The sequence below is a fragment of the Microplitis demolitor genome, chromosome 6, assembly GCF_026212275.2.
Source record: "Microplitis demolitor isolate Queensland-Clemson2020A chromosome 6, iyMicDemo2.1a, whole genome shotgun sequence".
Classification (NCBI taxonomy): Eukaryota; Metazoa; Arthropoda; class Insecta; order Hymenoptera; family Braconidae; genus Microplitis; species Microplitis demolitor.
The window spans coordinates 7,663,261-7,679,482 of NC_068550.1; the positions used below are offsets into that span (position 1 = coordinate 7,663,261).

Sequence of the window (16,222 nt, forward strand, 5' to 3'; positions counted from 1 at the left end):
CTAAGGCACAATGCCCACCGACTGGGCTCTCAGGACCATGATGAAGATTACAATGGAATTTTCTATGATATGCTTCTTCTTATTCTTATTCTCCGTCTTATACTTATATTATCCATTCACGGGAGTTTAGGTTTCTATTATTAACTTGTATGTTATTACAGACCTTTTCTAGCAACATATATACGTAGATCATTATCTATATGAATGAAAAGAATATATAATAATTTCAATGGTGAAAAAATAACTAATTTTATTGCTCGGTAGGGTTCGAAAATTGTTTTTCAAACAGATTATACTCAGAAAATGATTAATTTCATCGGTTTATCAGTTGGAGGGGTCAGTTTAACTCAATTCTTAAGTATTTAGTCAAGGATATTGTTAAATGGGATTTTTTTGGGGTTAAGAGCCTCAGATTGGAATTAAGCTTTGTGAGTATATTGTTAAGCATGTTTTGAAGGTAGTGAATCAATGATTTTTAGGAATTGTTCATTTGGTCGAATGGTTTTTGGTAGTAATGAAAAAATAATTGTTTTTGGAGATTATTTAAGTTTTTTGGGATTTTTTTTGCGTTTTCAAAATCCGAAACAATGACTAAACAGTTATAAGTATACCAAGTGCTATATTGCCGTGCTTAGGAAGAAGACAGTATACTTATAGGTTCGAAATAGTGTATATTCAATATTTTTCAATGGTTTTCACTGTTTCAGATCTAGAGAGTGAGAATACAAATATTGACAATTTTAAACGGTCTCGGTTCAAAAACGATTTAGACTTGACTTACTAGGCCGAAATTTAGAGCAGTTTTTCACAAGACAAACTCGACTTTTTTTACAAAAATATGAAATAGATTGGGTTTCCGTCTGGGTTTAGACTTTACTGGCTTAGTCACGATTTGAGACGAAAAAGTCGAGGCGAATAAATAAATTTTTTCCGGCTTGATTCCGCAAGTCAAAAGTAAGATAAATGACTGTCGTGCTCGAATTGAAGACGAAAAAGTTCAAACTAAGATGAAAAGATCTCAAAAAGTTAAAAAAAATTTGATTTAAATGAAAAAGTCGAGACCTTATTGGAAAATCGTCGGCAAATCGTAAACTTCAAAAGAAAATAAGGCGAAGCGAGCCTGAATCAAGTTTTATTTTTGACCTGGGATATATGTTGGAATACAGATCCAAAGAAATATAATAAACCGTGAGAATTTGATTTTTAAGAAACGGAAGTCTGTAATAAATATTTATTGAAAATCTAAAAAATTGTAATAATTAAAATTTTTAATGTAATTTCAGTATTTGGGGATTTTCTTAACGAAAATTGAATAATTTTTGTTAATAAATAAAATAATTTATAAATAAATAAATTATTTAATAATATTTGTTAAAAAATAAATATCCCGTAGGTGGTAAATTGTCAAGATAAAAATAAATAAATACATTTGATTATATATTTTTGAAACACTCAAACTCGTTTAGCTCAAGTATAATTTGTCTTGTGTAAAAACCGGATTGATAAAAAATTTTTGCTGGCTACCCATCTTGTAAAAGGTTCCAAAATTTTTTTTATATTTTTTTAAGATAAGAGTGTTCAGTTTGCCTTTACCTTTACGTTAAGTTATTCTCGACACACTCCATATGTCACCGGTAGATAAATATGTGCGATTAACAATTTATTTTATTTTATATGAATTAATGCTCCTAGAAATTTTTTTAAACAATAACATTATTTAATTCACTGAAAATAACAAAAAGGAACTGAGAAAAAATAATGGTTTAGTCCGGGAATCGAACCCAAGTCTTTTGACATAAATGCAAAACATACAACAAATTTATTTTTTAATTTATATTGTCTGAACTTGTAAAGAAAATTAATGCTCAACTATTAGAGATATAAAAAACATTTCAATTAATGAATTTATAAAGAATTCAATTTTCTAAAATAAAAATCAGTTCTACAAATGTTCACATAAACTCAATACTTACAGAGTTATCTCTATTTAAAGAAAAACTTTAATATTTTTTAACTGTAGTTCAGTAGAAAAAATGATAATCATAGTAATAAATGAATATATATATATAGTATCAGTTATATTAGTAACGGACGTATATATAAATTAGATAAATAATTTCAAAGTGTCTTTACATTATGTTATTACATCTAGTCATTGAGTAGAATATTGTGCTGTAGGATAGTCTTAAGTAGAGTCGGGATTATTACACACGCAGTGTCAGAGTTCGGATCTTCAGGGCGTGTACTTTTAACAGTAAAATTTCATTTTTCTCATTCCATGTAAATAAAAATTTCATGAAATAATAATAGTTATTGAGTAACGGGTTTAAGGTTACAACTGTTAGTTATTCTATTTACTTATTCAATTTTTTTTATTCAATACATTAATGATTATAATTACTGTGGTAGGTTATTGAAATAAATTACTGTATTTAATTTTAAAAATAATGAGTAAATATATAATTATGTTTCATAGTTATGGTAATGATTAAAAACTGCAGAAAATTTTTTTTACTTTCTAATTGAATAAACACAATTATTTAAATTCAAACAATTAAATTTTCAAATTTACTTATGAAATTTTAGTTTCTTAGGATTTTTTTTATGATATTGAAGTTATTAAATATTTTAATTAGTACTCCGTTAAAGTAGACATTTATACGAACAAAATTACATATCATAAGTTTACATTTAATTACCAAAAATGTCGGAAAAGTATTACTATACATTAAAAAAAAAAAATTAATTTTTTAATTTGCTTAAATACTTTCAATTTTTCGGAATTTTTTTTTTTGTGATAATGAGCTTATTAATTATTGTGAAGTAAACTATTTTAATTCAGATATTTCAACAAATAAAATTACCTATAATGAATTAATATTTACTAACCAGAAGTGTATGAAAATAATTGTAATCTCAAAAGTATTTTAAACTACTAAAAATTTTGCAGTTCAAGTAGAATTTGATATTTTAAATTATTAGTCAGAATTTATTCGCATTCTACTCAATTTTGTAGCTCTTATTTTCAAATAGTACAGCATTTTACGAACAGTTTCAGCTGCACAATATTTTTTAATTGCTTTAATGTGAAACCTACAATCAATCGGAGGTTCGACACCTTGATGATAATCTGACTTAGTGTCTAAAGGTTTGATATTGAGAGACGTATTTAGAAATTTAATCAATATATATTTTTTGTTAGCTGATCTCGTGTAAACAAGTGATGCCTTACTTAGTAATTCAATTAAATGCCGTTTAGTTCCATCCAATGTCACATCACCCGTTCGCCATTTTACTCCGTATAACTGTACAATTTTGTTGTAATAATTTTTGTAACACGATTCCAATTCATCCCACGGCAAGGGTGGGCGTGTTACGCGTGTTTGGGATTCTACGGGTGTATTTGGACTAATACGACTGAGCGACCATTCTTTGATACCCCAATCACCATTTGGTAACAAATATTCATGAAAATCGATAACTATTATGTAACGCATTTTTTTATTTGGATAATTTATTTATCTTCCTTTACTAATATATATCAACATTTTTTTTTTAAAAAAATTGCTTTTTTTCTAATGTTATGTAGAATTTTTTTTTCTAAGAATTCATTGATCAATTGAAATGCAGCAATCAATTTTTCAGTTGTGATCATCGAATTCTGTATCGACTAATGATAAGTAGGAAAAAAAGTAATTTTTCAAGTTTCTTGGTTATGAGGGTAAATTCAGTTGTTCTAAAAGTATTTGGTTTAAAATGGGATTGTTTAAGGGTTCGGAGCCTCAGATTGGAATTAATCTTTGCAAGTAGGTTCTGAGTAACATGTTATAGGTAATTGATAAATGATTTTTTGGTAATGATTGATCCAGTCAAGCACTTTTGGATAATAATGTAAAAAAAGTTGTTTTTGGAGATCAATTGATAAATTTAGGATTTTTTGGGTGAAATCATCGAATTTTGGGGTTTTAATTTGAAAGAGGTTAAAGGAGAAATTGAAATGAAGAGATTAAACTACGATAAGTTGATTTTCGAACACCGGCAGTCCATAAAATAAATTATTGACTAAAAAATTTTATGTTTTAAATTTTGTGGTAGAAATTTAGTTTTTGGGATGTTTTTTATGACAGTAAAATTATTGACTATTTTAAATATTACCATGTTGAAGTAAAGATTCAAAGGAACAAAATGAGCTATATAATGTTTACTTTTGAAAACCGGAAGTCTACAATTAAAAATCTTCTAAATTCAAAGTTTTCGTTACAGTTTTGGTTTTTTAGGGTTTTTTAACGAAAATCAAGTACTTGTTAATTCAAATCGATTTTACATTGAACTCGACATTACAAACTACCTCCGACTCGACATAACCTGCAATAACTTTTGTCTTTTTAAAGTTAAAAAAAGTCTCATTCTTATAATATTTCAATGAGTCAACAACCAAACGGCCATATCTCTAACAGTGTCTGTAGTACAATAATTAGAACGTGGTTTATCATGATGAATACAATCAATCGCTATCTCGGGTCTTCTATTATAACCAAACGTTTCCAAAGATACAACATTATGACTATGTTCAAAAATGGAATTTATCAAAAATTTTTTTCGCTCATTTCTGACATAGACAATTTCAGCCTGGTTAAGGATAGTTCGTAAATGGGAGTATAACTTGCTAAAAGATATCCAACCAGCTTCCCATGGAATCCCGAATGATTGATACCAGTGACGATAATAACTTTTATATTTGTCACTCAAACTATCCCAATCACATGGTGGTTTTATTACACGTGTCTCTGAATAATTCATATTATTATTTTTTAAGTAATAGACGCTCCATTCTTTTATCGAATAACAGCCAGTCGGCAACAAATAATCAGTAAACTCAAATAGTATCGACATTTAATTTTATGAAATTTTTAGTTATACTAATAAATAAATCATAAAATTTTTAAATTATGAATTTTTGATAATCCAATTCGTCATATACTGAGCCGTTTGTTCAGTGCAATAGTTGAGGTTATGATTATGATTAAGACAATTTGAGACTAGTTGTACTTCATCATTGTAGCCTAAACTGTCGAGAGATATTATATTATATTCATCATTAGGATAATAATTTTTCAAAATATATTTAATTCGTGAATTTCGTACGTAAATGATATCAGCGTCTTTAAAAATCGCTTGGAATTGCTGGCGCATAAAGACAAAATCTACTGTACCGACCTCCCATTTTACTCCATAGGAATTCAATAATTTCCGGTAATAAGTTTTGTATTCTGAGGATAAGTAGCGCCAAGGACAGAGTGGAGATGTGACGTATGTGTAATAATATATCATTTTTTTAGGTTTAGTGTAAATTATTGTAAATTCTTTAAAAGCATAATTGTCACCTGATGGTAATAAATAATCTTGGAAATCAATTACTATTGAGTAAAGTTTATTAATATTATTCTCATCATTCATTTTGATGCCGTTCTAATGAAAGCAGAAAAAAAAGTTTTTATTTCTTGCCTGGGATTATAATAAACCTAAATGTCTGTGGTTCAAATTTCAGTCTCAGTTTTTTTTTTTTTTTTTTTTTTTTTTATGAATTATTAATTAATAGATTAAATTCAATAAAGGATTATAAATTTCAATAGTAAATTAATTTTCAGCATTAAAAAAAAAATCTAAAATAGAATTTCAAATAAAAAATTTAAGTCGAAGGTTTGATTCCTGTTTAAACTTTTATTTCATTTTAATTAATTTTTGTAGAAAAAATCAGGACTTCGTTAGCTGGGGACATTGTAAAAAAAAACTACAAATCCCGGTCCAAAATTCTTTTTATTATTTTTTTTTTTTTTCTAAATAAAAAAACGGAAATCAAGGGATCGAATACTAGTTAGTTAGTTTTTTTTTGAATTTTTTCCTTGATTTAAATTTGTGTGATAATTTTTTTATAAAAATATATTTAAAGGTCAGATCGAATCCTAATCAATGTTTAAATTTAAATAAATAAATATTTCAAAAGTAAATTATTAATTTCAAAGTCTTCGGTCCTATTTAAAATCCGCCATTTTTTATTCAATTTAAAATCCCAATATAAATGTATAAAAAAATTATCATTCATTGAATCTAAAAAAACATAATTTATTATTTTCAAACACGAAGGTCGCGAGTTCGAACCCGTCTCACTTTTTTTTTTATTGAATTAAAATTAAAATTAAAATTTGTATCCCAAATAAAAAATGATACTAAAAAAAAAGTAAATTTTTCTCAAAGAAGATAAAAAAAAATCCGCGAGTTAAAAAGGATGACACTTAAGGTCATGAGAATAAAAAAATAATAGAAATGGTTTCGGGCGTTGGGTCTACTACTTAAGTATCCTAGAGGTTTCTTGTATCTTCTCTCAGCACGTTGCTGTTGTTATGCGGCGATGGCGGCGGTGGCGACGGCATGTGCATCGATGCCGATGAGAATATGACCCCGACGTGGCCGGGGTGAGAGAGTTAACTATAGAGAGGCGTTGTGAATGTTATATATGTGTAGAGTAAGATAGTATGTAGAGTCTACTATGGGCGAAGACACACAACACACTAGTGGGAGTACCGCAAGGGTCAATCCACGTCCACGTCCACGTCTACATCCACATCCATATCCACGTCCAGCATTATATTCATCCAACACTACACGTTACTTGCATACAAATAAGAATAAGAGTAACAGAGAGATTCTGATGTTTAAACAGAACACTACCAGGTCTATAGACAAGAACAGGACACTGGATACAGTAGATATGTCTAGTGTATATGTAGGGTCTTTTGACTCTGGTCTCTGGTCTCTAGTCTCTGGGTTCTGGGCTCTAAGCTCTGGCATAGTCGCGCTAAATTACTCAACTTCGGCTTTACTTCAACTACGACTTGGACTCCAAGTAGGTTCGGTTATAACGTCGAGCAAGTAATAGCCGGGGATTTGTCTGGTGGGCAGGTACAGGCTAGACCGGTAATAGAGAACACAACACGGCAAATTCCGTAAAGAGAGATAATAATATAAGAGACAACACTATACTTTATTTATTAGTTTTTTTAATCAACTATATATGCTGCCTTGTACTTTTCGTCGTTAAAAATATTCGAGATATTTTTAAAAAAAATTTTTTTCATCTATTCATATGTAAACATTTGTGGAATGTTGGTAAAAAATATTAGGACCCGCTAATTTTATTTTTCTAACTAAAAATAAAAGTATGATTTTGAAATTTGAGTTTTACATGAGATAATTTTGGATTTAAATAAATAAGTGGAGTATTTTTTAATTTTTCTTAAATTCTAGAGGTGTGTAAAGGTAGGAGGGGGGCGAAATGGGTCTCCAAAACTTTAGGAACCCATTTTGCCCCCCCCCTACCCTATAATTGGAATTTTGAAAAAAGATTTGGAAAATTGACCGTAAAAACTTTTTTTTTTGTTTTGGAAAAATTCCGGAGTGAATTCAAAATTTCAACTTTTGTTTCATCGAAAATATTTTTTCGTTGCCATTATAATTTTTTTTTCTCCTAATCATATATACGCGGCTAACAAAAATGTCGGAAAAAAAATTTTACTTTCGAAAGTAAAAAAAAAAAATTTGTGAATAAATAAAAAATGATTTTTGAATTTCGCGCTTGCAAATTTATAACTTTAAAGTTGAAAAAGTCGACAGGAAAATTTAATTTGATGGAAATAATAGTAGAGGCGGTAAAGATAAAATGAAAATTTATAAAATTAGTGACCTTTACCACAAATAAAATAAAATACGTTGTGTTGTACGTCATCCCGTTATAAAGTCACCCAACAAATAACACAAAACCGTTGGAGATAAATTCAATTTTGCCAAGCGGACGTGATACTCGCCCGCGCCTTAATTGATAACAAGCCCGTACACATTTTCTTTATTTTTTTTTTTACTTATCCCATATATATATATATATATATTTATTTATTTATTTATATTGAGGGTCAAAGAACGGACCTTCTCATTTTCCATTATTCATTTATATATATATATATTTTTTTTTTCAACACATAATTATAAAAATAACCATAACCATATGACGTAAAAACAAACACGCCTGTGGCTTTATAGCCAGTTTTAAAAATTATTTTTTTCTTAATTGCTTCTCCATGACTCGTTAAAAAAATATAAAACTCACCGATTAGTTCGGTCCTTTGACTCGTGATTTCTGTAACAAAAAAATTTTTTGTGTGAAATACCGTTATGAATATATACATACAAATATATACATATGTATACATATATTTTTGTCTATGGAGTTCAAATCATAAAAAGTTGAATATTTAATTTTACTAGATCTAAGTTTGAATGTCAATATCTCGTAAAATATTGAAGATAAGTAGGCATCATTAGTGGTTTTCGGAAAGGAAATTTAATCCTCGATAATTTCGATATCAATAAAAAATTTCGTAAAATCAAGTGTTTTAAAGTTATGCCGACTTGAATAATTAATTAATTTTTTTAACAGTAAAATATATATTTCGAGACTTTAAATCGATATATCTTTAAAACTATCGATTTTATGTTCTTTTTTAATGAGATCAAAATTATTGAAAATTTAATTTTCTACAAAAACTTATATTTTCATTTTTTTTTGAAATGCGATAGTTTACAAGATATTAAGAATATTAAGTAAAATAACGAAAATTCTTTATTCAAGTATTTAAATTTTATTATTTATTAAGTAAGATATAGTAATTAATTTCTTCTAAATTTTTTTGTTATTGTTGGTGCAAATTTTGATTATTCTTGATTCAATAACTACTTAAATTAAAAATTGAAGTTTTTTAGAAAAGGAAAATTAACTGAATCAAGTGAACCGATTTCATGTTCAAAATTGAAATCGAATCTGTAAAATAATTTTTTAAAAAATATTTTGGATTTAAGAAATTTTTTATGTGTTCAAGAAAAAAAGAATTCCTGGGCATAAAAAATTTTTACTCGCTCCAAGAAAATTTTTACTTGCTCCAGAATTTCTTATATCATGAATTGAAAACAAAAATTTTCTTAGAGCGAGAAAAAATTTCTCGCGCCGATAACTCCTTTTTTTCTGTGTTAAAAAAAAAAGTATTTACTAAATTTATTTATCAATATCATTACCCAGGCTCTAGACTCCAGTCTTAACTCTAAACTCGAGAGTCTAAAGCCTGTAGTCTACAGTCTAGATAAAGAGTAAGGCCAAAAAAAGGTAAAGAGATAAAAGTAATGGTAAAATATAATAAAAAGTTTTAGCGAGAATGGTGCACGCAATTTGTCGGACGTTTTAACCGAGTGGTTTCGCGTATTTTCTCTGTACTGTACTGGTGCTTGTACTCGTACTCGTATCAATACAACGAGAAAACTACTCTTGTAGTTGTGCACAAACCAGGGACAAGGCCTCAGTTGGACGATAATGATCTGCGCTCGATATATTTTACAGACAAACAATGAGGGTTTGTATATACTTACATACTTACATACATACATGTATGATATATATGTAGTCAGTATTCATACGTACATTGGATAAGAAAACTACTTCAATATACCCGAGATCTTTCTACTGATATTTGTACATTTGCACCCTCATATCTATTATTTATTTATTTCTACTAAAATAAAATACTCAACTAATTTTGTAACCCATTTAATTGATAAACTTGTTCATATTTTTATACATTTAAGTACATCGTTAAATAGCAAATTTAATGCTCTACAAAAAATGTCTCTTGTACTTTTTCTCTAAAATCAACTGGAAATTACTTTTTTTTTTTTTTTTTTTTTTTTTTTTTTTCTTCAAACTAGAATCGATTAAAAGAAATTTTGTTATTAACGACATCTTTAAATTATTATAATTAATTAATTAATTGATATTTTTAGATATTTAAGGGGTTTATTAGATACAAAATTTGTAACTTTACGAAATTAGTCTCTTTCTAATGAGAATCGTAAGTAAGTTAAAGGATAAAAATAACCCATAGTAAAAAAATAAGTAAAATAATAAAAATCCTTTCACTCTATTGTATAAATTAATTTAATAGTCTGAGTAATTATCACTTAAAATAAAAATAATAGCTAACTAAACGCTATTCAAGTCACGAGCTTGATTTGCATGTTACATAAACCAGCGTAAAACTTTTATTTCACTAAAATTATTTTAGTAATAAATAAAATTAAAAAAAATAAATAAATAAATATTTTTTAAGTATAACTGCTACTACTCTACTAAGATTATAAAATATATGACAAGAAAATGTTAATAATTATAACGCGTGAAAGGGTTATTCAGGTTAAATTGAGTGACAGTACCTGGAATTTTTCAATTATTTTATTTTATTTATTTTATTTAAAAAGGCGTTTTGGTTTGACCGCAAGTTTAAATCTACATTACTTCAATTTAAATAAAAATTAACATTTCCGTGGTAGCATATAAAGTAGTAAAGTACGCAACGGAATTCAAAGCACAACAGATATATATATATATATATATATATATATATATATACATCTATATATTTTTTAAATTAATTACTTTATTGCTCTGTATAAATAATATAATGGTCTTTGTCTGTAATTGCGTGACACATCGGGAGATACGATTATTATTCACGTGCCGGTTACTTAATCAGACTTTCCCGCGAGTCATTTCGTTAATTCTCGACTCGTTTAATAATAATAATAATAATAACAATGATTATTATTATTATCGGATCTATTGTCTATAGATTTTATTTACTGGATATAAAATCAACGACACGTGAACGAACTTTTTACTCAGATCAAATTACACGGTCTTTGTGTTTTATTATTTTTGATAAAAAAAATTTTAAAACAAAAAAAAATGTTTTTTTTTTTTTTTGGGGTATAAAATCTCGGCAGTTATTGGACATAATTAAATATTAAGAATGATCTTTAGAGTGAAAATTTCATTTAATGTAATTTTTACATGTATATTTCTTGGGGAAAAATAATTTAATGATCAACAGTGTCTCTATAGATCTGATTTTTAAAAAAATCAGATCTATATTACTTCTAACAGATCTACGGAGTTCGGGATAGATCTCATAGCTGCCAGAGCTTGTTTTTGTATAGGGATCTACGAAAATTTATGAAAACTCACGGAAATCCTCGAAGAATTCCGGTGACTTTTGTTGTCCAATTAGCAAACGATCTTTATAACTTGGAGATCCACGTAGATCTGCATAAATCTGAATAGATCTCCACTGAAATTATTGTGAAATCTTTGAAACTTCTGAGATCAGTAGAGATCTCTTGCGATCCTCATAGATCTGAAATCATCAAAGATTCGAGATCTTTAGAGATCTTCAAAGGTTCAAAATCATTGATGATCTACGAAAATCATCAGAGGCTTTTTGAAATCTATTCCAAATTTTTGATCGACGTAGATCTACAGATTTTAATTATTTTTTCCCGTACTAAAATATATATATACATATGTATATGCTAAACATTTATGTAACGAATATCACATATTGTTTTTATGTACAATATGTTAACATTAATGTGAATATATACGTAGATCTTATTGAAAATATGTTTTTAGGCACATATTTGTCATATATGTGACATATAATCTTAACATAATATATATATTTTCCACGCAGAATACGAAAAATATATATAATTCTAAAAATGAATTTAGAAAAAATCGATCAGTAAATTGATAAAGATGATAGATAATAAAATAAATCGTTTCTGTAAGATAATTTAAAATTCAATGCGTTATTCATCGATTAATCGATTAATCTACTCTTAGTACCACCGCGCCTCACTATCGATAATTATGGTAATCATTCGTTAATTAATAGATACTTCCTCTCACACGTACCCACTCTACATTCGCACACGAACATACTCACACATAACCCGTGCGATTAATTGCGGATAAATATCGACAAGATGTTTAAGCCACGCGAGGGTCATATACTCTCACCATTAAATAAAAAAAAAATCTCAATCACAATCACAATTACAATAATTATAAAAATAATAATAATAGTCATCAATACAAATAAATATTTTTATGTCTCTCTGAATGTTGTGTGATTGTTCCATAAAAGATTCAAAAAAAATTTTTTTAAATTTATGTATCACGAATCGCGTATTAAGATAAGGATTAAAAGTAAATTGCCTGTCCTGATTAACTGATTAAACATTGATACGCGGTACCTTTAGCTTACATTATTTCCAGCTTTAATAAATCAATGTCTTGTTTATTTAACAATTAATTTATATTTTATTTCATTTATCTTTATTATCAATTTAAATTAAATTGACGTTAATACATTAAGATAGTTAATTAATTATTTATTTATTTAATTATTTAATTACTTATTACTATCATTATATATATTGTGCTACAATTAATTAAAATTAGAATTAATGTCTGATTTAAAATAAATGTTTTACTGTGAAGTTTACGTTAAAATTCGTATAATTATTTTTTTTCGGACAAATGATTTTGTAAAATTATTTAAAGAAAGGGCGGGCAAATTTAAAGAGGCTAAAGGAATAATGAATTTTTTTGCATTTAAATAAGATGAAAAATTTTTTTTTTTACTTATATTTGAAGTAATTGAACCATATTTCCAGTAGCTACCGAAAAAAAAAAATTTTTCCCTAGGCGGGCAAAACTGACCACCCAAAAAAAAAAGTTGAAGAAATTGGGTAAAATTTACTCGGAAGTTTATTTGAATATTAAATCTCCGAATCGGAGTGAATGCGGATTTAAATTGAACCCAGATCACTACAAATTCACTCCCGATTTTTTACAGTGTGGAGATGCCGGAAAAATAAAATTATTGAAGATAAGTAACTTTTATAACATTTGAATATAGCGAAGAAAACAACGTATGTATTTTTCGTAGCCAATAATACATTGAGTCCATTAAGGAGGTTCGACCGAATCTAATGTAAAAAGGATTTTCCAACTTTAAGATTTGAAACTTAGTATACATGTGAAGAAGTACTTTATCTATGTATTCTCTAAATTTGAATATGATCTACCGTCTAGTTTCTTAGAAAAAAAAATTAAAAAATGACGTTTTTAAAGTTCTTATACACAGGCTCTTATGGCGGACAAGCTCCCGTCATGACTTGTTCGATTATTTTCATTATTAACCTCCCAAGTTTAAGAAATAAAAAATCACACGCCATAAACTTGAATATTTTTGGAATATGATAAGATTTTAACAATATAGTGTTACCGTTGTAATTATTTACATAATTCAAGTTAAACTTTATTATTTAATCTCGTTCATCAACAGAGATACATAATATTGAGGGTTTGGCAACGTCGCGGAAGCAGCTGAGAGAAAAAACAAAGATAGAAATATATTAATAAGAGAGACAAGATTAGAAATAAATTTTTCCCGCTTTAATTTGAATATCGATGTGTAAGAAGTTAGAACGCGCTGTTGCCAAATCTTTTTATTAAATGATATGAGTCAAAAATAACCAAGTCATTTCATTACTTTCTTTAATTAAATAAGTAATAAATATTAACTTATCAATTCGTTATGTTATCATAAATTAAAATAATGAATTTTCATAACTATTAGGAGAATTTAGCAAACAAAAAAATTCAAACACTACTTTGACTCACTAGTTGCGGTCGAACCTCCTTAAATAATTCTTAAAGAAAAAATTTTGAAAAAAATGTTGGGTTATTTAAAATTGTATAAAAATGATGATAAAAATCTTACATGACAAAAACAATTTTGTAAAAAAATAAATTTTAGCAAATTTTTGGGTGGCCAATTTGACCGCCTATTCTCTGTAAAGTAAATGATCCTGTAATTACCTGAATTAAAATTTTTCTCGGCAATACTTGCATTTGCGGGTCAAAAACAAGATCTTTTATTTAATCAGAAACTGCAACTTCAATTTTCTACCAAGTCATGAACTATAGGTATTAAAAGTGTTTAACTTGATATTTTTTCAGTTAGAAAATTCGAAATAATTTTAGTTATCAAATTAATCTGAATTTAGTTCAAATCTGCAGATCTTTTTTTTTCTTTTTTAAATTACGTAAATAAATTTTAATTTTTTTCTGTTGTTCAAGTTAGAACTTGAAATAAATAATGCAATATAAAATTTTTGTTAACATATATACGATTCAAAAAAATGTTAGATTTACAAAAATGTTTTTTTTTTTACAGTTGATTTTTTTTTATAAATAAATTAAAATATTTTATTTTATTCTAGCGATCATAGAGATTATGAGAAATAAAAATAAATTAAAGTGGTAGTAAATATAAATGACAAAAAAATTACATACTATATATATCTAGTAGCAAAGTTTAGATTTGGGTAACATTTAAACGTTAACGAGATTGTGAAAAAGTTAAAAAAAAGAAAAAAAAAGGTAAGACTATTAGCTAATGTGTACGTCAATACAAAAATAAAAATAACGTTAAAGCTATCGCCCTTTCAAACTTCACAACTAGACGGTAATTGACTGGTTCGTAGACTACTATACACTAACTCTTGAAGGCCGTGAATCAAGGTCCCGTATTACACCGACACCTTTTTTATTTTATTTTTTCTACGGTATGCCTAAGACGCCCAGAGCTCCAGTAGTAAGAAATGGAGCAAAAAAACTTTAGAAAAATCTTTAAAAATGTAAATGTACTGTAAAAAAAAAAAATTGTAGAGGAAAAGTCGTGGAGGAATTGTCTCTCTCTTGTCTTGGTGGTTAGCCAAGCTATATATCAACGAGTATAAAGATCGTGTCGACCTTTGGACGCGTCGATTTTGCTCTCGAGGTTGCAACCAACTTGCAATTATCGGCGGGATACCGGGGGCGTTATTTCCACTCTCTACTATACTACTCTTCTTTTACCCCCATCTCTTACTCACTCACTCCCTCCCTCTCTCATTTAAACTCTATGTTTTGTAATATGTTGTTATGTTGTATACCTTCACTAGTATATATATGTATATGGAGTAATATCATATACATGAACATATAAAGAGTAACTTTCAGGCTACACTAGTGAAATTATGATGTTTTCATCGCAGCATTAAAGATCAGGCGACCCCCCGTCGTATATATATGCAAGTATATATTGTATGCATGGTATATATATATATATATATATATATATATATATATATAAATATCGTTACAAGAAATCGGGCCACTTGGAATTATCTCAAAGATATAACTACTTAAATATTTATGATCTAGAGTAACGATCCGTAGAAAATGAAAAAAAAATTTTACACATAAATCGAATATTTAAATTTTGATATATCGATTCAAATTTCGATGCATGAATTTTTTTAATTTTCCAAATAAAAAAATTTTTTTTGCTTTGTAAATACCCGGGTCAAAAATAAAACTTGATTTGCCAAGTCGAAATTTAGAGCTATTTTTTACAAGACAAACTCGACTATTTTTTACGAAGATATGAAATACATTGAGTTTTCGCCATGGTTGAGAGTTAATTGGCTTACTTGGTCACGATTTAAGACGAAAAAGTCTAACCAAAGTTTAAACTTATTTGGTTTAGACCTATTCGATTTAAATTGTAAGGCGAAAATGTCAAAGCTGAGGTAAAACGCGAAAAACACATTTTACACTAGAAAATACTGCTTGTTTTCGACTTGGTTTCGCAAGTCAAAAATGAGGTGAATGACTGTTGTGCTCGAAGTAAAGACAAATAAGTTCAAACTAAGATGAGCCTCAAATAAAACTAATCTTGACTATGTAATTTAAATTCGATTGGTATTATTTGAGGCTCTTTGATCACCATTTGAGGCTCATTGAGGCTTTTTGAATATCATTTGAGGCTCAAAATGCTTTTTTTCCTTAGTGAGGCTGGATTGAGGCTCACTTGGGTTCCATGAGGCTAGATATTGTGACACGAGAGGTTTTTAAGGATCAATTTAAAATTTGAAGATAGACAACAAAATAGAAAGTTATCCTAGTTTAGTCCTCAAAGTAGTAGTTACGACCAATTTTACCACTTTTAGGACTAAACTGGAATAACATAATCTGGATTAGAGCCTCAAAATACTCAAAACATACAGGAATAATATAATCCGCATTTGAACCTCAAAAGTCTCATTCGTCGCATTCTTTCCCCTCCCTTTTCTATCTAAAATTTTTCAAAATTCAAAATATAACTTTTCATTCGTTGAAGGTTTTAAGATCTTAGTTATAATTTAAAATCGATAAATAATTCGCATTTAG

At 27.8% G+C, this 16,222-nt stretch overlaps 1 protein-coding gene across 4 annotated transcripts in view; it reads right to left on the reverse strand.

Moving 5' to 3' along the window:
- Window positions 1-16,222, reverse strand: part of LOC103575086 (uncharacterized) — a 111,173-nt gene that overhangs the window by 67,072 nt on the left and 27,879 nt on the right. For 3 of the 4 annotated variants that reach the window (XM_053740127.1, XM_014439393.2, XM_053740128.1), the window contains one exon: window positions 8,162-8,191. The gene's annotated coding sequence lies outside the window, so the exon portion shown is untranslated. Of the gene's footprint in view, window positions 1-8,161; window positions 8,192-11,122; window positions 11,259-16,222 lie in introns of those variants that run through there. The other variant, XM_053740129.1, reaches the window with a different exon arrangement.